The sequence below is a fragment of the Urocampus carinirostris genome, chromosome 2 (assembly GCF_059441175.1).
Source record: "Urocampus carinirostris isolate Australia breed hairy pipefish chromosome 2, RoL_Ucar_1.0, whole genome shotgun sequence".
NCBI classification, from domain to species: Eukaryota; Metazoa; Chordata; class Actinopteri; order Syngnathiformes; family Syngnathidae; genus Urocampus; species Urocampus carinirostris.
Genome location: NC_142350.1, coordinates 66,544,017 through 66,571,192, shown reverse-complemented (window position 1 = coordinate 66,571,192; position 27,176 = coordinate 66,544,017). Strand labels below are relative to the sequence as shown.

At 42.1% G+C, this 27,176-nt stretch overlaps 1 protein-coding gene and 1 pseudogene across 6 annotated transcripts in view; one reads left to right on the top strand and one right to left on the bottom strand.

Moving 5' to 3' along the window:
• mef2d (myocyte enhancer factor 2d) overlaps positions 1-27,176 on the bottom strand; it is a 201,434-nt gene that overhangs the window by 167,693 nt on the left and 6,565 nt on the right. The window lies entirely within an intron of this gene.
• LOC148373043 (U2 spliceosomal RNA) lies at positions 1,946-2,111 on the top strand (annotated as a pseudogene).

Sequence of the window (27,176 nt, the reverse complement as noted above, 5' to 3'; positions counted from 1 at the left end):
GAGTGGGAGGTTGTGTGCGCGTTACTGTCTTGCTGCTGCGCGCCTGTGTGGGCTGGAGAGGCCTCGGCGAGAGGTGAGGACGAGTCAGCCATTGAACAGTATCAAATAAAACGTTATCTAATGCCTGCCGTGCTGACACCGAACAAGTGCCGCTTCTCTTTGCAAAAATCGGCCTCTATCGACTGAGAGCGAGAGTCGTTTTGCTTTTGCTTTCAAGAAAATAGATACCGCGTTTCCTGCACTAGAGAGGCAAACCATTTTAAAAAGGTGATCATTTTTTTTCATATAAAAGGCGCACTGGACTATAAGGCCCATAGATTTAAAACTACAAGTCAAGTCATTTCATGTTTATTTGCAGGGTTGGGTGTTCATTTGTTTAGCCCTGAATCACAAGGAGTCTCAAAGGGCTGCACAGACCACCACAGATTATTGCAAACTACAGACTATGATGACACCATCCCCTGATCTAAAACCTACATGAGGGCAAGGAAAAACTCAAAAACCTCAAGTCAAGTCAAGTTATGTTTATTTGTGATGCCCTTAACACAAAGAGTCTCAAAGGGCTGCACAGATGACAGATTATTGCAAACTACAGACTATTATGACACCATCCCCTGATCTAAAACCTACATGAGGTCAAGGAAAGACTCAAAAACCTTAAGTCAAGTTATGTTCATTTGTGACGCCCTTAATCACAAAAAGTCTCAAAGGGCTGCACAGACCACCACAGATTATTGCAATCTACAGACTATTATGACACCATGCCCCGATCTAAAACTTACATGAGGGCAAGGAATAACTCAAAAACCTCAAGTCAAGTCACGTTTTTGATTCTGACCACGTCTACTCTCCCGTCCCGGCTTTCGACCTGTTTTCTCCCCAACCACGTCGACTCTCCTTTCCTGGCTTACGACTTGTTTCCGACCACGTTTTTTGCTCTCCTGTCCCGGCTACTGACCAGTTTTTCGTTCCCAACACCGCCATCGCTCGCCACGGAAGTCCCACTTCCGCTTTCAGAGCGACCTGATTCCCGCGACCAGCGATCACCGGATCGTGGGGGCAACCCTTTCTTTTCTTCCAATAAAACTGAGAGTAACGTAACGTCAGTGGATCCTGTCTCCGTTCTGGTCCTGCCAAGGATAATCAGATAATTTTATTTTAAGGAAACAATCAGTTTTAATGATTCATTACAAAGCAAAGATACACAAGAGTAATCCAATTTCATTCAAAAAATAAATCAAATGAGGGTACACAAAAACTACACAGCCGTGGAGATAAGCTATTGATCGGGTCACATACCGTAAATTCCGGACTATAAGCCGCTATTTTTTTCCCAAACTTTCAACCCTGCGGCTTATTCAGTGATGCAGCCAATTTATGTAATTTTTCTAACGGCCGCTAGCGGCGCTTGAGTGTTGCTACCATTAACTGCCCTGTCAAAGCTATATTATTATTAAAGCTTTGAAAACTCTCTCGGTGTACCGTCTTTCTTTGTAAATATGTGTAACCCATGTATAATATGTATTTGCAACTGTATATTTTTGTGATGTATTTATTTTAGAGACTTATTCATGTTTTGCACATGGGAAGGAAAAATGAGGGGCGGAACAAACGCGGGGTGCCGAGTTTAAGTGGGGACCGCTAAAGGTGAAGGACAGACAAGGAAAGAAGAGGGGGTAAAAAGTTGCTTAAAGAAAAAGGAGTTAAGTGAGTAAATGTGTTCATCTGATTTTTTTTTCCCACCCTTACCTTTGGAAATATAGACTTTTTTTCTTGGATTATTTTCAATGGGACCCGGACTCTGCAGGTCTGCATCAAACCTTAAGTACCGATATCATTTTCCGTTCATTTTGCCGGCTGTGATTTTTGGACCGTGAACTTTGATGAAGGACAGAAAACAAGATTATAGTGCTCTTACTGGTTTGGTGAATAGGATCTGACAGGCTTTGATGCTAGGCCCTTAGCTTGGCCCTTTGATGCTATGTCAGTCCTTAGCTTGGCCTTTGCCATGATCTTTGATTTTTGCAATCCGGAGATGGAATAAGAGCTTGCTCTGTCCACTCCACGCATCGGCCCGGTATTGCAGTACCTCCGGGAACGGTGCATTCGCAATGATCGCAGCAAGGCTTTAGGGCTAGGACCTTAGCTTGGCCTTTTGGCTGAGAGTAAGTGTCCCGGCTCCTAGGCTTTGTAGCTTATTATGAACTGACCGATAACGGATAATGGATAATGAATAACGAAGACAGAACAATAACCCTTAAAACCCCCACATTTAGTTTCAATCGCGGGACTCGAAGTCGGGTTTGGGTTAATTTTGTGTTTGTGTTACATGTTTAAATGTGGGCGCGTGCGGCTTATATACAGGTGCGGCTTGTGTATGTACAAAATCGGTTTTCCTCTTAAAATGTGGTGGGTGCGGCTTATAATCAGGTGCGCTCTATAGTCCGGAATTTACGGTACATATCTGCCCATGATACTGTTCGGTCAGCTCATTCTGTGAATCGTTTGAGATCTGTACCACTTGAAAAAAAATGAGGGAGATGATGTAACCACTCTTGTTTGCTTTTGTCAAGTTATTAAAGGGATTTGTCTAGCTGAGAGGTCGGCGTGAGTGCAGGCTCTGTGTGTTTTAAGCAAATTAATTCCGCAAAAACAATGTTCTAAGACCGTGTTTTTCAACCGATGTGCGCTGTGAGACCTTGTCTAATATGCCGTAGTATATTTCCCAATTGTATCTATTTTATAGCATGCCATTGTTCGGTATATTTTATAATATATTTTCTACTTCTAGATCTCATTTTGTGGCTTTACTATACGTTCACCAGGACCGTTTTTTTTTGTTTTACCGTGTTTGTTTTTTTTGGTAACACAAGTGTCACATGACCTCGTTCTGGTAAATAAATTATAAAATATATTTTAGAACTTGTTAAAAACACGATTTAGCTCAGCCTCACCCAGACCCTAATTTCCCCCTATGTTCCGGTCCGGGAGCCTTCGCTCTGAAAATGCTGGTCTATTGGTGATCCCAAGAGCCAAGAAGAAAGCCACAGGTTCAAGAGCGTTCTCCATTCAGGCTCCGGTGCTGTGGAATGCTCTTCCCTTTGAGATTGGATCTGAAATCTCAGTGGAAATGTTTAAATCTAAGCTTAAAACACACTTCTATTCTGTAACATTTGAATAACCTATATTTTATGTTGATAATATGTGTATTATTTGCCCTCATGTAGGTTTTAGATGAGGGGATGGTGTCATAATAGTCTGTGGTCTGCAATGATCTGTGGTCTGTGCAGCCCTTTGAGACTCGTTGTGATTAAGGGCGTCACAAATAAACATGACTTGACTTGAGGTTTTTGAGTTTTTCCTTGCCCTCATGTCGGTTTTAGATGAGGTGATGGTGTCATAATAGTCTGTGGTTTGCAATAATCTGTGGTCTGTGCAGCGCTTTGAGACTCTTTGCGATTAAGGGCGTCACAAATAAACATGACTTGACTTGAGGTATTTGAGTTTTTCCATGCCCTCATGTAAGTTTTAGATCATGGGATGGTATCGTAATAGTCTGTGGTTTGCAATAATCTGTGGTCTGTGCAGCCCTTTGAGACTCTTTGTGATGAAAGGCATCACAGATAAAAATGACTTGACTTGAGGTTTTTGAGTTTTTCCTTGCCATCGTGTAAGTTTTAGATCAGGGGAGGGTGTCATAATAGTCTGTGGTTTGCAATAATCTGCGGTCTGTGTAGCCCTTTGAGATTCTGTGATTCAGGGCGTCACAAATAAACATGACTTGACTTGAGTTTTTTGAGTTTTTCCTTGCCTTCATGTAGGTTTTAGATCAGGGGATGGTGTCATAATAGTCTGTGGTCTGTGCAGCCGTTTGAGACTATTTGTGATTAAGGGCGTCACAAATAATCATGACTTGATTTGCGGTTTTTGAGTTTTTCCTTGCCCTCATGTCGGTTTTAGATGAGGTGATGGTGTCATAATAGTCTGTGGTTTGCAATAATCTGTGGTCTGTGCAGCGCTTTGAGACTCTTTGCGATTAAGGGCGTCACAAATAAACATGAATTGACTTGAATTGAGGTTTTTGAGTTTTTCCTTGCCCTCATGTAGGTTTTAGATCAGGGGATGGTATCGTAATAGTCTGTGGTTTGCAATAATCTGTGGTCTGTGTAGCCCTTTGAGACTGTGATTAAGGGTGTCACAAATAAACATGACTTGACTTGAGGTTTTTGAGTTTTTCCTTGCCTTCGTGTAAGTTTTAGATCAGGGGATGGTGTCATAATAGTCTGTGGTTTGCAATAATCTGCGGTCTGTGTAGCCCTTTGAGATTCTGTGATTCAGGGCGTCACAAATAAACATGACTTGACTTGAGTTTTTTGAGTTTTTCCTTGCCCTCATGTAGGTTTTAGATCAGGGGATGGAGTCGTCATAGTCTGTAGTTTGTAATAGTCTGTGCAGCCCTTTGAGACTCTTTGTGATTAAGGGCGTCACAAATAAACATGACTTGACATATTCATTTACGGATACTACCAGCCTGAGAATAGTCTGGATTCGGCCCCAGAGCCAAACCGAGTTCTCCATCCCTACTTTAAAGAGTTGACGATGATAAAATCTTTCTGTCCGGTAATGGTTGTTATCCACTCTGTTGGCTACAAGTTGGTCAGATGGTGGATGGCAAAACGGTGGAGGAAGAATTTGAGTTGAGGAGCATCAAGCAGTGCTCGTACGCCCCCACAGAACAAGAAGTACCTACAGCTCTGAAAAGAAATATAGAATCTCCGAAATGTCATACGTCTTTTTTAGAAAGGCGCCACGGAATCCACTCATCTGCCAGCCTCCGTGTTTTGCGATCAAAGAGCCTTTTGCTCCAAAGCAGAATACGAGCAGCGAGTCCTCGTTGCCAGGAATGCTTTCTGTCGGAGTCGCTGCCAACGCTTTTTGACAGCGACGCTCGGGAAGAAGACGGAAAACTGAAGACGCGATGGTCGCTCGCGATGCCACCGGCGCTCTAGTGCAGTGTTTCTCAACTGGTGGGTCGGGAACAAAAGTCAGTCGCAGACAATGTTCCTTGTAATTTTCCACGGGTCTGATGCGTTCAGACAAAGTCAGTGAGCAACGCTTGAAACAACAGTGAGCAACCATAATCCCAAGTGTGGCAAGATAATTAATCGTCCAAAACTTGACATCAAGTTACATTTTGCCGAGTTTCCGGCAATGCAAAATAACTTTTATCTTTTGAATGAATTGACTCATGTACTATTGCAAAGGTTGTACGGCCTGCAAACGTCGTTTGTTTTTACAATTCTTTCACAAGATTTCCATTTCTTTTTTTTCTTGGTATCTTTTGTCGCATAATATTAACATTTTTGGGGGCTTATTGAGTCGGTTGTAAGATACAGAACTGTACTTAATCACATTTTTGAGTGGAAGTACGATGTTGGCAACAAGATTCACTTGATATAATGGGAAATTAATTGAATGCAACACAAACTTTTTCTTCTTTTTTCCGTGTTTTTTTCTACTTTTTTTTAAATTCCTTAAAAAAAAAAAATCCCATTGTGTTTATTTTTTCCGAGCCGTTACTTTTATCTTTTGGTTCTCTATTTACTTTTTTTCCTACATTTCTTTCTTTTTTTCTTTTTTTCTGGCTTTTTTCTAAATTTTTCCTTCTTTTCCTCTCTTCCTTTTGTGTCTTTTTTTTCTCAGCTTTTCACAACTTTTTCATTTTGGTATTTTTTTCTTTTTTGTTCTATTCCCCCCTTCTTTTAAGTCATTTTGTGCATAGTTTTACATAAAATTTGGTCATGTTGGGATTAAAGAAGCAAAAACAACCTGAAGAGTTTAGGACCCGAAAGAGCCGGTTTCTTTTAGTGAGCCGAGCCGAAGAAGCCGGTTCTCGACAACTCTTCTAACTTTACTCAACTTCGTTCTACTCTGACTCGACTTCAAAATACCGCATTTAGGACACAACGTCAGGGCAACCCGTGTATTTTGACCTTCATGCACTGTAACTTTGACTTAAGTCGCTTCTTAATTAGTAATTTTGAGCCCTCATTTTTGTGTGTTGGCTAGATTTCCGTGTGCGCAGAGAATGTGCGAGCAGTGCGCAATTGCGCACACGCGCAGCTTAGAGGGAACACTGGTCGCAGACCAGTTTTCAAGGGGTCGCAGGCCTTTGACTAAGCATATTAACCCCAAGAAGCTCATGAAAAATAACAACTGAGAGTCAATTACCCTCCTAAACAGAGGATGGCGATGTAGGACATTCAGCGTCGGGTGAGAATTCTGTTTTGCGGTGTGTGTCCCCCCAAAAAAGATAAAACGATATCAAACATATGCTTTGAATCCCACAGTTATTCAATTATTCAAAATGAGTGAACGGTTTGAAGTAGCACTGGGCATTAGTGGGGGTTAGGTGTTATCATGCATTTGTGAAACATAGGGACCTTCCAGGTTGCCTTGACAACCAGGCCCCAACCTTGTGGAAGGGTAACGCACCAAAATCCATAATTCCGTTTTGTTGAGGCTAGCAAAGGTGACAGAAGTTCTAGCTTAGCAAGCAAACAAATTAAAACCTGCCATTTCTCACTTTGGAAAAAAGATGTCATGAAGCGGGTCAGGAAGCAGGAAGTTGGAACTCATTTGCGTATACGATCCGTCACTTTAATTGAGAAAGAAAAGTTGTCCAACACACAAACGGACCAAAAACAAAACAAAGCAGGCTCATTGGTTCAAATCAACGTGCATTCCCGGGACGCATCGTTTTTCACACCAAATTGTCATTATTACCCGATTACTTTTTTTTTTTTAAACTAAGATTTACCGCACTCCAAACTTTTCGTCAGGCAGATCTGCCATTGTTGTTTTGGTCTCGCACCGATCTCGGCAAACGAGATCTCGTTGCTTCGAGATGAATTCATTGTTGTGGCGGTTGTCGAGTGTAAGAGAAGTATGCCTCCGAACAAACAGTTGGTATTAGGTGCAAATCAACAAAAAATTGGTCATTTCTTCAGTGTCGGTAATAAGTCGAAACATAACACAGAAAGTGGTAACAACGGTAATAATTCCGGCACGAAAAAACGGCGGAGAAATTCTTCAGTAGACTGCGAAGGCAAGGAAAACACGCGTGTTGAAGCGAACGATTCGACGAAAGATAATAAACAAAAGAATACTCCTAGCAAGAAAAGGACTTTTCTGCCAAAATGGACTAAATTATACTCCTGGTTACGCTATGAGGAGGATGATAATGGATTGGACTTTGAGAAGGCATTACAACTATGGCGGGACAGCAAACCACGAAGAATATATGAACTGAAAAAATTGAAGTGATAACTGCTTTGTATTACCAATTAACTGTGATGATTAAAACTGAATGAATATATAGATTTATATTATATATTTGTCGCAATAACACCAAATTTTGGGGACCTCTAGATCTCTGTTGGGACCCATAGATTTTTGAGCATGCGAGTCCCTGGGACCCATCACTTTTCACAGCTAAAATGAACACTGTTATTGTGAGGCTACCGGTATTGTCAATAAATGCAGTTTTTTGCTTATTATTCAAATTAATATCAATATAATTGTATTTCTTTTTGTATAAATGGAGGGTTTGGGTTTTTTTTTTACTATAATGAGTCGTCAAATAAAACTCGATGTCCCTTCAACAGAAATATTATTACTCAAAATTGAAAAAAAATATAAAAAATATATAAAAGTAGTATACTAGAGGGATAACTAACCTTTTGGAAGCTGAAAGCTACTTTTTGCTAATGATTGCCAGAACAGACAACGAGTTGCCAACATCATTTTTACCCTTCAGGGAGAGATTATATTTCTAAAAAGATAACTCATCATGTCATCATGTATCAGAAATGGGCAGGAGGAGGAGTACAGGAAATTGATTCAGGACTTTGTCCGATGGAGCGACGCAAACCACCTGCACCTGAACACCACCAAGACCAGAGAGATGGTGATGGACTTCAGGAGAACTAGAACTCACCCGGTTCCTGTAACCATCAAAGGAGAATGTGTAGAATTTGTCCAGACCTACAAATACCTGGGTGTGCAGCTGGACAACAAACTGGACTGGACTGCCAACACAGAAGCTCTATGTAGGAAAGGGCAAAGCCGACTTTACTTCCTCAGAAGGCTGGCCTCCTTCAACATCTGCAAAAAGCTCCTGAAAATATTCTATGAGACAGTAGTGGCAAGCGCCCTCTTCTATGCGGCAGCGTGTTGGGGAGGCAGCGTCAAGAAGAAGGATGCCTCTCGTCCAAATAAACTGGCGAGGAAAGCGAGCTCTGTTGTGGGCACAGAGCTGGACAGCCTGACAACAGTAGCTGAGAGACGGGCACTGCGGTCAATCATGGACAATCCATCGCATCCACTACACAGCATTATCTCCAGACAGAAGAGCAGTTTCAGCGACAGACTGCTGCCACTGTCTTGTACTACGGACAGACTGAAGAGATCTTTTCTTCCTCATGCTATGAGGCTCTTTAACTCTACCCGGCAGAGTAAAAGCCCACAGTAAACCACACCACCTACATTGCATATTACCGAATCTTATTGCAATATGTATTCTGTGTAGCACTATTTAGTTATTCTATATAACACGCTACAGTGGGCATTTGCACGTCACACTGGGTATTTGTATATTGTATTCTTTTTGCTTTATTATTGTATTGTTCTCAGCTCAGGGATGCTGCTGGAAATGTGAATTTCCCTTCGGGATGAATAAAGTATCTATCTCTCTATTACTATATTGTTCCAGGTTGTAATTATCAGACGTTGAGTTAAAATAGGCTCAGACAACCAATGATGAAAACATCATGCCAGTTAGAATTCAAATATCCTGGAAAATCACAAGGACCCATGGACTGGTGGGCTATTTTCAGAACCCGTTCGTGGGTGACTCAGGTGTTCTTAAAAGGCCACCTGGTGCTCGCGGGCACCACGTTGGAAACCCCTTTGGTTTACTGACCAATCTTTTCATCCAATGATTTTTAGAAGTAGAGGTTTTTTCCTGATTTCGAGTCAAGGCTTGTAATTTGGGTGGTATGGTGGATAATTCAATATTCAGGCTTTACTATACGCTCACCAGGACCGTTTTTTTTTTGTTTTACCATGTTTGGTTTTTTTGGTAACGCCAGCGTCACATGACCTCCTTCTGGTTTCACCTTCTGTCGCTGGCTCGGTTGAGGAAATTCATTTCCAAAATCCACCTCCAGATCAATGGAGGCCTGGAGTTGTTTTTTGTTGTTGTGTTTTGAGAAAAAAATCAACCGCCGCAGCCTCTCTCACTTAGCCACATTGAAATGAGTAGAAGTGTTTTTCCGGAGTGAAAAAAGACATTTCTGAATTGAAAACAGATTAAAGGTACTATTTTTAAGCTAGCAAAATAGCGTTGTTGGAGTTGGTTATTATTGCCAGGGTTGGGTAGGGTTACCTTAACTGGATTACTTTCCATTACTTTTGGATTACTACAATTCCAAATGTGCTAATAAAAGACAAAAGAAACTAACTACATATAAAATGACTGAATTTTGTGCAGACATTTTGTTTCTGTCGCATTTTATGTTAGTTTTGCCCGAAATCAAAGAGATCAAAGCCAGGAGAGAAAGCTTACCACATGTTGTGAGTCATCATTTTATTCATATTTAGTTTCTTTTGTCTTTTATTAGCATATTTGGTATTGGAGTCATCCAAAAGTCATTGAAAGTAATCCAGTTAAAGTAACCCTACCCAACCCTGCACGTGGGACACAATTTGGGTTTCAAGACAGGGATTGGGTTTTTGACAAAGGCTAGGGTTTTAACTGTAATAGGGCTTTGAAAAGAAGTTGTGTGTTTTACTAGGTGTCTAAGGTTGTTTCTTGGGTTTTCTAATCAGGTAAAGAATTCGGAATCATATTTAAGTCGGGGGATTAAGGTTTCAATGTAAACTTTCAACATCAGAATTTTAAACCAAGGGTATATTTTCAATTAAGGTTTCACCACGTGTTGTGAGTCATCATTTTATTCATATTTAGTTTATTTTGTCTTTTATTAGCATATTTGGTATTGGAGTAATCCAAAAGTCATTGAAAGTAATCAAGTTAAAGTAACCCTACCCAACCCTGGTCATGGGGAAGACGATTTAGGTTGGGGGGAGATTCCCAGACCAAGGGAATCACTTTGTATCCTGAAACACCTTTGTAACGTGAGGCAATAGTTTCCCGTTCAGGTACTTTGCAACCTGAAACCTTTGTATGGTAAGCAGGGTTGGGTAGGGTTACTTTAACTGGATTACTTTCAATTACTTTTGGATTACTCCAATACAAAATATGTTAATAAAGTAATCCAGTTAAAGTAACCCTACCCAACCCTGATTATTGCTCAATGCACACTAAGATCAAAATATTAAATTGAACACTATCGACGAGCAACTCAACATACCCAACAAAATGTGTTTGACTAACCCTGCAAAAAAGTATTACTAATTTTTTGATTAATCTTTTAATTGGTTAGTTGAATAATCTATGAAATAGCTACAACTCTGGTATACTAAAAAAGAACTTCAGTTCAAATGAGCATGCGAAAAAACTAAAAAAATCCCTATTTCTTGTTGATTTTATTCATGTAATAGTTAAAATACGGTTTAGAAAATTGGCAGGAATGTAATTGTTATTATCATAGATCAAATCCAATAGCCAAAATGATCCACCATCAAAAATGTTAACAAGAACCCCAAAATGATCAATAATTTTTGAACATTTTTGAAAAAATAACACATATAAACGAATATTGGGGATGTCTGGAAAAAAAATCGAATTTATTAATTGTGAAAATACATTGTAATCTTTTATTTGAATTTAACACAAATATAATTGGTCTTGGGGCAGCACGGCGGCGCAGTGGTTAGCGCATGTGCGGCACAGTTCATGTCATGGGAACCTCCTGCGTGGGTTCAAATCCAGCTCCAGACTTCCTGTGCAGAGTTTGTATGTTCTCCCTGTGCTTGCGTGGGTTTCCTCCCATGTTCCAAAAACATGCATTTCAGGTGAATTGGCCGGTCCAAATTGTCCCTAGGTGTGAATGAGCGAATGAGTTGTCTGTCCTTGTGTGCCCTGCGATTGGCTGGCAACCAGTTCAGGGTGTCCCCTGCCCACTGCCCGGAGATGGCTGGGATGGGCTCCAGCCCCCCCCACGACCCTAATGAGGATAAGCGGTACAGCTAATGAGATGAGATGAGATGAGATAATTGGTCTTGCACCCAAAAAATGGGTATCATCAAATAATACCTGCTGAAAAATTGGAAAGTTTCTAATCCAGCAGAAAACTCAACGATTTTAAAGTTACAAAATATAATTGGCGACTAGCATGATCGTTAATTTTCTGCTAATCGATTCAGTTTTGCAATTTTAGTTCTTCGACAAGACGAAAAACCTGGTCTAAGGCCAACATGGTGCTCATGCTTCCTACACTTAAGTGGCCCAGAGAGCAGTTCTGAAAATAGCTCATCATGTATGCATCATTGTGATTTCCTAGGAAATGTGATTTCCAAACGGCATTAGCAATCATTCACATGATCAGTGTCTTTAAATGCATAAAACAATTCTTTAGCCTAGTTTAATTTTGTTAATCACTTAGTGGTTATATACAGAGCAGATGAGTCCGTTTTTCACCCTAACTCTTGGGGTCAAGTAAGCCTCCTTCCACCAGAGGGCCCTAACTGCTCCATACACATGTGCCTAATCATCAGGGTTGGGTAGAGTTACTTTAACTTGATTACTTTCAATTACTTTTGGATGACTCCAATACCAATTATGCTAATAAAAGACAAAAGAAACTAAATAGGAATAAAATGATGACTCACAACACGTGGTAAGCTTTCTCTCCTGGCTTTGATCCCTTTGATCTCCGGCAAAACGAACATAAAATGCGACAGAAACAAAATGAAAATCAATCCAACATCATTTTTGCCCTTCCATGTATTCCGTTACTCCCCAAGCCTGCACAAAATTTTGTAATTTTATTCATATTTAGTTTATTTTGTCTTTTATGAGCATATTTGGTATTGGAGTAATCCAAAAGTATTTGAAAGTAATCCAGTTAAAGTAACCGCACCCAACCCTCCTAATCATCCTAAACCTTTATATACGACTTTTTGGACACCGTCATTGTCATTTTCACTGTCACCTCCATGTCAGGTTAGTCTGTTGTTTCTGTTTTTTTTGTTCCTTTACTTCTTTCATTTCCAGTTCCAGGTTTGTTTTTTTGCTTCTGGTTTCTCGTTTGAGCATTTTGTGCCTACTTGTCAAGTCATGTTAATCACAAAGAGTCTCAAAGGGCTGCACAGACCACAGATTATTGCAAACCACAGACTATTATTAAACCCCCTGATCTAAAACCTCCATGAGGGCAAGGAAAAACTCAAAAACCTCAAGTCAAGTCATTTTTATCTGTGATGCCTTTCATCACAAAGAGTCTCAAAGGGCTGCACAGACCACAGATTATTGCAAACCAAAGACTATTATGACACCATTCCCTGATCTAAAACCTACATGAGGGCAAGGAAAAACTCAAAAATTTCAAGTCAAGTCCTGTTTATTTGTGACGCTCTTAATCACAAAGAGTCTCAAAGGGCTGCACAGACCACAGATTATTGCAAACCACAGACTATTATGACACCATCCCGTGATCTAAAACCTACATAAGGGCAAGGAAAAACTCAAAAACTTCAAGTCAAGTCCTGTTTATTTGTGACGCCCTTAATCACAAAGTCTCAAAGGGCTGCACAGACCACAGATTATTGCAAACCACAGACTATTATGACACAATCCCCTGATCTAAAACCTATATGAGGGCAAGGAAAAACTCAAAAACCTCAAGTCAAGTCCTGTTTATTTGTGACGCCTTTAATCACAAAGAGTCTCAAAGGGCTGCACAGACCACAGATTATTGCAAACCACAGACTATTATTAAACCCCCTGATCTAAAACCTCCATGAGGGCAAGGAAAAACTCAAAAACCTCAAGTCAAGTCATTTTTATCTGTGATGCCTTTCATCACAAAGAGTCTCAAAGGGCTGCACAGACCACAGATTATTGCAAACCAAAGACTATTATGACACCATTCCCTGATCTAAAACCTACATGAGGGCAAGGAAAAACTCAAAAATTTCAAGTCAAGTCCTGTTTATTTGTGACGCTCTTAATCACAAAGAGTCTCAAAGGGCTGCACAGACCACAGATTATTGCAAACCACAGACTATTATGACACCATCCCGTGATCTAAAACCTACATAAGGGCAAGGAAAAACTCAAAAACTTCAAGTCAAGTCCTGTTTATTTGTGACGCCCTTAATCACAAAGTCTCAAAGGGCTGCACAGACCACAGATTATTGCAAACCACAGACTATTATGACACAATCCCCTGATCTAAAACCTATATGAGGGCAAGGAAAAACTCAAAAACCTCAAGTCAAGTCCTGTTTATTTGTGACGCCTTTAATCACAAAGAGTCTCAAAGGGCTGCACAGACCACAGATTATTGCAAACCACAGACTATTATGACACCATCCCCTGATCTAAAACCTACATGAGGGCAAGGAAAAACTTAAAAGCCTCAAGTCAAGTTCTGTTCATTTGTGACGCCCTTAATCACAAAGAGTCTCAAAGGGCTGTACAGACCACAGATTATTACAAACCACGGACTATTATGACACCATCCCCTGATCTAAAACCTATATGAGGGCAAGGAAAAACTCAAAAACCTCAAGTCAAGTCCTGTTTATTTGTGACGCCTTTAATCACAAAGAGTCTCAAAGGGCTGCACAGACCACAGATTATTGCAAACCACAGACTATTATTAAACCCCCTGATCTAAAACCTCCATGAGGGCAAGGAAAAACTCAAAAACCTCAAGTCAAGTCATTTTTATCTGTGATGCCTTTCATCACAAAGAGTCTCAAAGGGCTGCACAGACCACAGATTATTGCAAACCAAAGACTATTATGACACCATTCCCTGATCTAAAACCTACATGAGGGCAAGGAAAAACTCAAAAATTTCAAGTCAAGTCCTGTTTATTTGTGACGCTCTTAATCACAAAGAGTCTCAAAGGGCTGCACAGACCACAGATTATTGCAAACCACAGACTATTATGACACCATCCCGTGATCTAAAACCTACATAAGGGCAAGGAAAAACTCAAAAACTTCAAGTCAAGTCCTGTTTATTTGTGACGCCCTTAATCACAAAGTCTCAAAGGGCTGCACAGACCACAGATTATTGCAAACCACAGACTATTATGACACAATCCCCTGATCTAAAACCTATATGAGGGCAAGGAAAAACTCAAAAACCTCAAGTCAAGTCCTGTTTATTTGTGACGCCTTTAATCACAAAGAGTCTCAAAGGGCTGCACAGACCACAGATTATTGCAAACCACAGACTATTATGACACCATCCCCTGATCTAAAACCTACATGAGGGCAAGGAAAAACTTAAAAGCCTCAAGTCAAGTTCTGTTCATTTGTGACGCCCTTAATCACAAAGAGTCTCAAAGGGCTGTACAGACCACAGATTATTACAAACCACGGACTATTATGACACCATCCCCTGATCTAAAACCTATATGAGGGCAAGGAAAAACTCAAAAACCTCAAGTCAAGTCATTTTTATCTGTGATGCCTTTAATCACAAAGAGTCTCAAAGGGCTGCACAGACCACAGATTATTGCAAACCACAGACTATTATGACACCATTCCCTGATCTAAAACCTACATGAGGGCAAGGAAAAACTCAAAAATTTCAAGTCAAGTCCTGTTTATTTGTGACGCCCTTCATCACAAAGTCTCAGACCACTCGTTTCCAGTTCCTGCATCCCCCTTACGGGTTCATCGCCTCAAACTTGGTAAAATAATCATTTGTATGTTTTTTTTAGAAATGCATACCAAACAGGTAGAACTGTTTTGCGCTAATCTTTTACAAAAAAAGTAACTCTCAGCTTCAAAAGGTTCAACGACCCCCTTTTCTAAGATTTTCTACGAAATAGTCTCCCCTTTTGATATTATGCTGTCATGAATCTCAGCAAAAACAGCAAAATCAAAACGCTCTTTGATCCCAGTTTGTATCGGCGCGATTTTGAAGAAGGCTGACAAAAAGTTTCTCGGTCTCCCGAATCAAACGCTCAAGTTTGTGACTTTGACTCAACAGTCACTTCTAACACCAGCGCCAAATCCAAACGAAAACTCATTGTGAGATTTCTTCTTCTCCGCTTCAATCCCCCGAGCGAAAGCTTCCGCGTAATTGAGAGCATCTTAATGCAATTTCAAATAAAAGACGGTTGCCAGAAGCCCAACTCGACGGTTTCAAATGGAATCTAAGTGGATTTTGACACCGTGACCCAGTCAAGGTCAAGCCGGCCTCAGAGTTTTTTGCGCGAGCGGCAACTCCGCCACTCGAGGATAATCCCGAAAATTGCGCTAGAAATTGCCTTTAGCCTATAGCGAGCGCAGTGAAAAGTGATGGGTCCCGGCGACTCGCCTGCTCAAAAATCTATGGGTCCTAACAGAGATCTATGGCTCCCCAAAATTTAGTCTTATCGAGGTTGAAATTGTAAATCGGCGACAAATGTATAATATAGATCTATAGTGGTTAGCGCGTGTGCGGCACAGTTCTAAGGTCTTGGGAACCTCCTGTGTGGGTTCAAATCCAGCTACCGGACTTCCTGTGCGGAGTTTGTATGTTCTCCCCGTGCTTGCGTGGGTTTCCTCCGGGCACTCCGGTTTCCTCCCACATTCCAAAGACATGCATTTCAGGTGGATTGGCCGGTCCCAATTGTCCCTAGGTGTGAATGAGCGAGCGAGTTGTCTGTCCCTGTGTGCCCTGCGATTGGCTGGCAACCAGTTCAGGGTGTCCCCTGCCCACTGCCCCATGATTGCTGGGATGGGCTCCAGCACCCCCGCGACCCTACTGAGGATAAGCGGTGCAGCGAATGAGATGAGATGAGATATTCATTCAGTTTTAATCATCACAGTTTATTGGTAATACAAATCAGTTATCACTTCAGATTTTTCGGTTCACAACAATAGTGTACATCATACAAAATAATATTGCTCAAATAATTATATTAATCTATATTTCCATCCATTTTTAATCATCACAGATAATTGGTAACACGAAGCAGTTTTAGCTTCAGATTTTTCTGTTCACAATAGTGTACATTATACAAAATAATATTGCTGAAGTATTCATATATATTTTCATTTAGTTTTAATCATCACAGTTAATTGGTAATACAAAGCAGTTATCATTTCAGATTTTTCAGTCCTCAAAAATATTGTACATTATACAAAATAATATTGTCTCTATATTTGTTAAAGCTATATATTATATAAACTCCCTGTTGGCAGAATTACTATAAGATAGAAAAACGTATAAAAGATGAAATTAGACTGATGTTTGAAACGTGACTATATGTGTGTGTGTGAGAAAGATTGTTTTTATATTTAGGAATATAAAAACAGATTCATTTCATTGTATTGAAGTCTAAGAAATGCACATGTCTCAAAACAGCCACTTCACTTCAGATTTTCCAGTTCATATATTCTTCGTGGTTTGCTGTCCCGCCACAGTTGTAATGCCTTCTCATGGTACAATCCATTATCATCCTCCTCATAGCGTCACCAGGAATATAATTGAGTCCATTTTGGCAGAAAAGTCCTTTTCTTGCTCGTATTCTTTTGTTTATTATCTTTCGTCGAATCGTTCGCTTCAACACACGTGTTTTCCTTGCCTCCGCGATCTTCCCAAGAATTTCTCCGCCGTTTTTTCGTGCCGGAATTATTGCCGTTGTTATCACTTTCTGCATTATGTTTTGATTTATTACTGAGACCGAAGAAATTATCAATTTTTTGTTGATTTTCACCTAATACTAACTGTTTTTTCGGAGGCATACTTAGCTTTCACCTTCCCTCGACGACAAGCACCACAACAATGACGTCATCTCGAAGCAACGAGATTTAATTTGCCGAGATCGGCGTGCAAACAAAAACTCGAACCGCGAGACCAAAACAACAATGACGGATCTGCCTGATGAAAAGTTTGGAGTGCGGTAAATTTTTGTTAAAAAAAAAAGTAATCGGGTAACAATGACGATTTTGTGTTGTGTCAAAAAAGTTGCGTCCCGGGGACGCACGTTGATTTGAGACTATGCGTCCCCAGCAAAAATGATGCGTCTAGGACGCAGGGACGCGGGCAAACCAGAACATTGCACTTGAGGATAATCCCGAAAATTGCGCTAGAAATTGCCTTTAGCCTCTATCAAGCGTGGCGGCTGGGGAATCGGCGCGGGACCACCGGCGATGGTTTAGCCGTGTTTGCCGAGAGAAATCAAAGCGTCAGCGGGCGGATATTAAATGTAATGAGACGTCCGGATTCTGGCAGATTCCGTAATCCCCGATGAAAACAAATGGAGTCTTCCATCCATGTTTTTTTCATTGACTCGTCTGCTGGAGGCAGCCGGAGAGCCGGGTCGGTCATTTCCATCCTGGCTCGGAAGCGTGGTATTTAGAGCAATTTCGCTGCGAGTCAGAGGAGATAAATTTAGCGCTCCGTTCTGATTATTTTTAGCCGAAATCGACAACTGCGCGGGGATTACCGCTTTTCCCCCCCTTTTCAATTTCCATGAATGTTTACGCAACAGAGCACGAGGACATCGGGAACGACTCCACGGTGAAATCATCCCGGGGTAAACGATCCGGAACGGTCTGATACTGATAACCAGGGTTGGGTAGGGTTACTTTAACTTGATTACTTTTAATGACTTTTGGATGACTCCAATACCAAATATGCTAATAAAAGACAAAAGAAACTAAATAGGAATAAAATGATGACTCACAACACGTGGTAAGCTTTCTCTCCTGGCTTTGATCTCTGGCAAAACTAGGCTTTTAACTAGGAGAAAAAAGTACGATCACATCACGCCGATTTTGGCTAAGCTGCATTGGCTCCCTGTTAGCCTAAGATGTGATTTCAAGGTTCTCTTAGTTTTATACAAAATCATACATGGACTTGCTCCCTCAAAATGACTTGACTTGACTTTTGGATGACTCCAATACCAAATATGCTAATAAAAGACAAAATAAACTCAATATGAATAAAATGATGACTCACAACACGTGGTAAGCTTTCTCTCCTGGCTTTGATCTCTTTGATCTCCGGCAAAACTAACATAAAATGCGACAGAAACAAAATAAAACAGCTTGCCAACATCATTTTTGCTGTTCCATGTATTCCGTTACTCCCCAAGCCTGGGCAAAATGGAGTCATTTTATTCCTATTTAGTTTCTTTTGTCTTTTATTAGCATATTTGGTATTGGAGTAATCCAAAAGTAATTGAAAGTAATCCAGTTAAAGTAACCCTACCCAACCCTGCTATAACCTTATCACTTATCAAATACTAGTGCTTATTGAACCTGGAAAAAAAAAACTGAAAATATCTTAAAACTTTTGAAGGTAGGGTCAAAATAATCTACATTTTCTGCCAACAGAAGAAGATTTTTTTCATAATGAAAGTTCCAGACTCGACTGTCATGATTACTGATGCGACGCAGCTGTGCCCGCTCCTTTGGCGCCAACCGCCGCAGGTTCTGATTGGCTCCCGATCAGTATTTGTACCCGGTCCTGTCTGTCCCCTTTTGTCAGTCCGTCTGCGAACCTCTGTTTGTACAAGGCAGGCCTTTTTCGACCCTGACTCCCACCTGTCTCGTTTTAGCTCTCGTTTGTCTCCAGCTACGACCTGTTTTGATCCCGACCACGTCTGCTCTCCCATCTCGACTTATGACCCATTTTTGATCCCGACATAGTCTGCTCTCCTGTCCCGGCTTACGACCCGTTTCTGACCCCGACCACGTTTTTGCTCTCCTGTCCCGGCTATCGATCTGTTTTTCCATCCCTGACACCGCCATCGCCAGCTAAGGAAGATCCACTTCCATATTTGGATCGGAATTGAATTGCGAGAGCGACTTGCTTCGAGCACCGGATTGTGGGCGCAGCCCTTCCTCTTTCTATTCAATAAAACTTGTGAGAAACGTTACTCTTTGTGCTGGTCGCGACAGCATACAATACCAAGTGCTTCAAAATCCAATCAATTCAGTTTTGTTTTTCCAATTTTATGCTTACTCCAATACCAAATATGCTAATAAAAGGAAAGATTTTTCATAAAAGAGCTACTGTGACTAAAATATCGACTATAAAATGAAATCAAAAACCCAATGATAAGGGACTGTCAGGACCAGAACGGAAACAGGACCCACTCGCGTAACGTTTCTCCCAAGTTTTATTGGAAAGAAAGGGAAAGGGTTGCGCCCACGATCTGGGGATTGATGACGCGGTAAGCAGATCACTTTGATACTGTGCTCCGAACGCGGAAGTGGATCTTCCGTGGCGAGCGACGGCGGTGTCGGGGACGGAAAAATGGGTCGGTAGCCAGGACAGTTGAGCAAAACGTGGTCGGAGTCAGAAGCCAGAAAAGGAGAGAAGACATAGTCAGGAGCAAAAAGAGGTCGGAAGCTGGGACGGGAGAGCAGATGTTGTCAGGATCAAAAACTGGTCGAAGCCGCGGACAGATGGGAGCAAAAACGGGACAGGTGGGAGTCAGGGTCGAAAAAGGCTTGCCTAGTATATACTGAAGTGGGACTTTTGAGCGAGCGATGGCGGTGTAGGGAACAGAAAAAAACGGGTCAGCAGCTGGGATAGAAGAGCAAAAAACGTGGTCGAGATCGGCAACAAGTTGAAAGCCAGGAGAGGAGAGTAGACGTGGTCGAGATAAAAAAAGAACGGATCGTTATTCAGGACGGGAGAACAGATGTGGTGGAGATCAAAACAGGTCAAAATTCGGGACGGGAGAGCAGACGTGGTGGAGATCAAAACAGGTCGTAGCGGGAGACAAACAGGAGCAAAAAACGGGACAGGCAAAAAGGGCTGGCAGTGTAAAAACAGAGATTCGCAGACGGACCGACAAAAGGGGACTGACAGGATAAAGTTTAAACACTGACAGGGAGCCAATCTGTCAACAAGCTGCAGCTGGCGCCACACGGGCGGGGCCAATTGGATGCCATGGCAACCGTGACATGGACGCTGCACCGAAAATTTAGGATGACAGAAAATTAACAAACGTATACTTCCTCTGTCTTCAAACAAAATTTCTATAATTTCACAAATAGCGTACGTGGATTCAAAGTACCGTATTTTCCGCACTATAGGGCGCAACGGGTTATAGGGCACACCCCCAAAAAATAGATTTTGGTCCTATATCTTCCATAGATAAGGCGCACCGGATTATAAGGTGCTACAATGAGAACGTGGACAAAACAGTCAGATAGGTCAGTCCAACTTCTTACCCCCTTAACATTCCCAAAGCTTGCAAAGAAGCAAATGCGTGTCGAGAACACGTGCGGATGCGGTGTCCGTACGATGTCACTCAAATGCATCGTTCCATCATTCGGGAAGGTTAAAGTCTTGGGATTCAAGAAATGCCAACCATTCCATAGTTTCTATTTTCTTTTTCGCTCGCAACTTTACTGTGCATATGACAATCAACACTTGGAATTGAGTTGAATTCACTCAACTCATCACAGCAACATCAAGATCGTTCGAAAACAAGATACCGGGAAAATATATAGCCGGAGTAGCTCACCTAAGTTCTCACGTTCAATAATGATACGCAATCATGGTCTTCTTACAACCGTGAGTGAAGTAAATCCAGGAGAGTAGAATATTTACAAATACAGACTAATGAAACATGTTTCTTTATGGTGTACTTTAGCAAGCTTGCTAAGCTTGCTACGCCATTGCTAAACTCGGCCAATTGCAGGGTTTGTTTTGGCCATCTAGCCAATCCGAGGCTCCGAATAACTTCAGCCAATAGTGATCGATTCAAATGATGATTGACACTTTGGTTAGCCAATGAAACGCCGGTATATAAATCCCAGCATACACCGCGGACTTGCTAGGCCATTGCTAAACTCGGCCGATTGCAGGGTTTGTTTTGGCCATCTAGCCAATCCGAGGCTCCGAATAACTTCAGCCAATAGTGATCGATTCAAATGATGATTGACACATTGGTTAGCCAATGAAACGCCGGTATATAAATCCCAGCATACACCGCGGACTACTCCACGTTCGGGGTAAAATCGAGTCGGCGGCTGTTGAGTAAGTTGCGAGACCTTGGGAATTTAATATTGATCATATATAAGGCGCACTGTGTTATAAGGCGCATGGTCAGCTTTTGAAAAACATTAAGACTTTTAGGTGCGCCTTATAGTGCGGAAAATACGGTACTATGGAGATATGCATTTTTAATCCGAACCTCAAAACAAAAAATGAATTCATCTCAGTGACATTTAATTTGTTCCTCTGATGTGTTGCTGCAAAACCAAGATGCGTTGCATCACATTGCAGCATTGGGGGGGAAGCCTGAAGGTTTTTCAGGGGGGGGGGAAGATTTCGAATTATTGAAAAAAGAACAAGCTTAAAAATAAAAAAGTCAAGTTGCTAACATGAGACAGGAGGGAGCGTGCGATCAATATAATTCCCCCGAGGAATCTTGATTAAATAAGCGTATTAACACTCTCGGGGGACATGCAAGAAGAAACGGCATGCTCGAAATTGATTGCTACCAATGTTTCTGAAGTAAAGAACTCGGGTAATTAATTGCATGGTGGCTCTGAGAAACACAGGAGTGGGACAAAAGTATTGGGACACCAGCATTGACTCCAAAGCCAATTGGATGGATTGGTAAACAATGGCTCCCGAGCCCCGTACGGTTATATTTTTTATCCTAACGGTTGTATGTCACGGTTGCCATAGCGCCCAATTGGCCCCGCCCGTGTGGCGCCGGCTGCAGCTTGTTGACAGATTGGCTTCCCCACTATTTAAATCCTGTTCTGTCAATCCACGGTTGGCGGTCAGTCTGTGAATCTCTGTTTTTACACAGCAAGCCCCTATTCGCCTGTCCCGTTTTTTGCTCCTGTTTGTCTCCCGCTACGATCTGTTTTGATCTCAACCGCGTCTGTTCTCCCGTCCCGAATAACGATCCGTTTATGATCTCGACCACAGCTTCTCTCCTCTCCTGGCTTTCGACTTGTTTCTGATCCCGACCGCGTTTTTGATCTTTTATCCAGGCTATTGACCCGTTTTTTCCGTTACCGACACCGCCATCGCTCGCCACGGAAGTCCCACTTCCGCATTCAGAGCGACCTGCCTTCTGCGTCTAGCCTTCCCGGATCGTGGGCGCAATCCTTTCCCTTTCTTCTCATAAAACTTGTGAGAAGCGCTACGCGAGTGGGTCCTGTTTCCGTTCGGGTCCTGACATTGTGTATTTTTCATATATATTTTTGTTTAAGTGATGTTCTTACAGATTTTTAGAAATTTGTTAATTTTGGGAAACTTTCTTCTAATGTGTTTTAATCAACATTATGTTATCAGAATTTTTTTCCACAACAGTTGTGTATTTATCATATATAATTTTTGTCATGATTACCGATGGGAATCACCTGCACCCGCTCTTTTGGCGCCAACCGCTGCAGGCTCGGATTGGCTCCCTGTCCCTGCTTAAACCCAGTCCTGTCAGTCCCCTGTTGTCAGTCCGTCTGCGAACCTCAGTGAACACTAGGCCAGCCTTTTTCGACCCTGACTCCCACCTGTCCCGTTTTTTGCTCCCGTTTGTCTCCGGCTTCGACCCGTTTTTGATCCTGATCACGCCTGCTCTCCCGTCCCGGCTTTCGGCCTCTTTTTGTCCCCGACTACGTCTTCTCTCCTATTCTGGCTTACAACTCGCTTCCGATCCCGAACACGTTTTTGCTCTCCTGTTCCGGCTACCGACCCGCTTTTCCGTCCCTGACACCGCCTTCTCTCGCCACGGAAGATCCACTTCCGCGTTCGGAGCACAATCAGAGTACAAAAGTGACTTGTTTCCCACGTCCAGCGAACACCAGATCGTAGGCGCAGCCCTTTCTCTTCCTTTCAATAAAAACTTCTGAGAAACGCAACGCAAGTGGGTCTTGTCTCCGTTCTGGTCGTGACAATTTTAGCAATTTCTCAAACTTTTTGGGACATTTCTTTCTACATATAGTGGATTTTTACGTAACATTGTGTAATGCCGATGTATTTTATCAAATCTGGGTCGAATAGTTAAATTTTTGTTGTTTTTTATGATTGGTTTGCAATATTCTGCCATGTTTATGCAATTTGGAGATACATATTCGGTTCTTTTTTCCTAATCGATCATTATTTTGGTAATATAGGTGTGTAGTAGGGCAGCACGGCGCCGCAGTGGTTAGCGCGTGTGCAACACAGTTCTGGGGTCGTGAGATCAAACCTTCCTGTGTGGAGTTTGCATGTTCTCCCCGTGCTTGCGTGGGTTTCCTCCCACATTCCAAAAACATGCATGTCAGGTTAATTGCCCGGTCTAAATTGTCCCTAGGTGTGAATGAGCGAGCGAATTGTCTGTCCCTGTGTGCCCTGCGACTGGCTGGCAACCAGTTTAGGGTGTCCCCTGCCCACTGCCCGGACACAGCTGAGATGGGCTCCAGCACCCCCGCGACTACTGAGGATAAGTGGTGCAGATAATCTAATGCATACTGTATGATGAGATACTCAAAATTTCCATATAGTTTTTCCTTAGTAATTTAGGCCCGTCAATGCCAGGGTCAGGCTTATTTTTGGGGAGTGGGATGACGTGTTACACGGAAAAACAACGGCGACCAGATGATGAAGGTGCTGTATCTGAGTCAGATCAGGGGGCTTCTCTTGCTACTGGTAACCATGGAAACAAGTACTGTTTCGTGTGGAGAAGCAAACCCTGCTTTTTTTTTCAGTAGGAGGTTGAATTTATCATCCAATGTCTGTTGCGGAGTACCTCAGGGTTCTATCCTGGGTCCAAAGTTATTTAATTTATATATTAACGATATTTTTCATGCTGCACTAAGTTTCCTTTTTCTAGATACGCTTTTCATATATATGTATTTTTAAGTAACATTGTGTCCTTTTTATGGAACGGAGGTCCAGTTCTATTCAAATGTTTATGCATGGAAAGAATTCATATAGAGGGAAGTGGGAAAAAGCAGCGTGGGAGTGTTTCCCGGACACACGGACAACACATGTTCACCTGGCAGGACGTTCCTCTACCACGAGAGGTAAGAGGGAAGCAGCCATAGCAGCCGAAGCAGCAGGACGGCAGGAGGCTGGGCCACTTGCCAGCCTGACAGCTTTCTACAACAACAGCACATTAGCATCGCCCTACGATATTGTAGCCTCACGTACACTACAACTACAGGGCAGCTAATTAGCTGGATATAAAATGGCCGACTTGTGCAACTATGACAAATGGAGTCCACGATTGCGTACCTTTTATAGGATGAGGATCAAAGGCGGAGCCTAGGGGCCACATATGCCTTTTTTTTAATTTAAATTGATAAATACCAAATATGCTAATAAAAGACAAAAGAAACTCAATATGAATAAAATGATGACTCACAACACGCGGTAAGCTTTCTCTCCTGGCTTTGATCTCTTTGATCTCCGGCAAAACGAACATCAAATGCGACAGAAACAAAATGAAAATAAATCCAAACGGCTTGCCAACATCAGTCATTTTTTTCATATTTAGTTTCTTTTGTCTTTTCTTTTTTTTTTCTTTTTTTTCAATCCCCCCCCCCTTCCTTTAAGTCTTTTTTTGCACAATTTTACATCATATTTGGTCGTGTAGGGATTAAAAAGCAAAAACAACCCGAAGAGCCGTTTGGGACCCAAAAGAGCCAGTTCTTTTTAGTGAGCCGAGCCGAAGAAGCCGTCCATCCATCCATTATCTGTACCGCTTATCCTCAGTAGGGTCGCGGGGTTGCTGGAGCCCATCCCAGCTATCTCCAGGCAGTGGGCATGGGACACCCTGAACTGGTTGCCACAGGGACAGGCAACTCGCTTGCTCATTCACACCTAGGGACAATTTGGAGCGGCCAATTCACCTGAAATGCATGTCTTTGGAATGTGGGAGGAAACCGGAGTGCCCGAAGGAAACCCACTCAAGCACGGAGAGAACATGTAAACTCCACACAGGAAGGTTGGTAGCTGGATTTAAACCCATGACCTCAGAACTGTGCAGCACACGCGCTAACTACCGCACCGCCGTGCTGCCCCGAAGAAGCCGGTTCTCGAAAAACTACTAACTTTACTCAACTTCGTTCGACTTTGACATTGACTACAAAATACCGCATTTAGAACACAGCGTCAGGGGAACCCGTGTACTTTGACCTTCATGCACTGTATATTTGACTTAATTCGCTTCTTAATTAGCAATTTCGAGCCTTGATTTTTGTGAGCTGGCTAGATTTTCTTGTGCGTGGAAAAGCTCTGGGTAGTTAGGCAGCTTAGAGGGAACATTGCGCTGGCTAGATTTTCTTGTGCGCTGAGAATGTGCGCGCAGTGCGCGATTGCGCACGCGCGCAGCTTTTAGGGGAAATTACATCTGAGCCCTTTAGTGTTACCTGTGGTGTTCCGCAGGGCTCAGTACTTAGCCCCCTTCTTTTCAGCATTTACATGCTTCCATGAGGTGATATTATTCGCAAGTATAATATCAGCTTCCAATGCTACGCTGATGACACTCTGTGGTCTGTGCAACCTTTTGAGACTCTTTGTGATTAAGGGCTATACGAATAAACATGACTTGACTAGACTTGTCCCTTCTCAAGGGTTATTTATTTTCCTCATGTTGGGGTTTTTTAGTTTTTCCTTGCCCTCATGTAGGTTTAAGATCAGGGGATGGTGTCATAATAGTCTGTGGTTTGCAATAATCTCTGGTCTATGCAGCCCTTTGAGACTCTTTGTGATTAAGGGCTATACGAATAAACATGACTTGACTTGACCCCTGCCCTACCAACATATGCCACACCCCTTCCCCTTTTTTTACGTCTTTTTTAGCAAAACGATCGTCCTTCCAGGAGTAGGAGGTGATTCCTGGCTGCCGTGTTTTGACTGCAGTTTCCACGCAGTCACAACACAGATGGAAGTTTGCGGAGAACGGCATTGCGCCGGGCCGGGCTCGCAGTCACGCCGCTCGCCAACACAAAAGCACATTAGTGGCACTAAGCTCATAAGAGTTCTGCAGCTTAAGCCCTCTTTCGCCTGACAAGTCCACCTCCGGTACTTGCTACGTTGTGTGGATTGCCTATTGGAAAAGAGATCTTAATGACAAAAGTACTTGCAACGTGCAGGACCTAAAGAAAAGCTTTTTGAGAAAATGTCAACCATCTCTTCCAAGCTAAGACACTAAGCCAGGGGTGTCAAACTCATTTTAACTCGGGGGCCACACAAAAGAACAAACATTCTGTCGGGGGCCGGACTAGTAGATTAGAGTGAAAGAAAAAAGAAAAAAAAGAAATTAGAGAAAGAGAAGGAGAGAAAAGTAGAGGGTGGGACAAAGAAAGAGAGAAGAGAGAGCATGAGAAACAAAATAGATAAAAAGAGAAATAATGAGAGAGGGAGAAAGACACACTCTCTGTGTCTCTCTTTTTCTCTTCCTTTGTTGCTCTTTGTCTCTTTCTCTCTCTGCGTCTTTTAACCTCTTTTGCTCTAACTTCCTTTTTTTCCTTTTCTCTGTTTTCTCTTCCTCTCTTGATACCCTTAGCGCTTTCTTTTCTCTTTTTACTCCTTCTGTCTTTCTATTCCTCTTTGGATTTCTTTTTTCCTCTCTCTTTCTTTTCCACCCCTTTTTCTCCCACTCTGTCTGTCTCTTTCACTCTCTGTGTCTCTCTTTTTCTTTTCCTTTGTTGCTCTTTGTCTCTTTCTCTCTCTGCGTCTTGTAACCTCTTTTGCTCCAACTTCCTTTTTTTCCTTTTCTCTCTTTTCTCTTCCTCTCTTCCTACCCTTCGCGCTTTCTTTTCTCTTTTCACTCCTTCTGTCTTTCTATTTCTCTTTGGATTTCTTTCTTCCTCGCCCTTTCTTTTCCCCCTCTCTCACGACTTTTTATCTTTTGTTTCTCACGCTCTCTCCCTCTCTTTCTTTGTCCCGCCCTCTCTCCTTTTCCCTCGCTCTTTCTCTTATTTCTTGATCTCTCTTTTTCTTTCTCTTGAATCTACTCGTCCGGCCCCCGACAGAATGTTTGTTCTATCGTGTGCCCCCCCCCGAGGTAAAA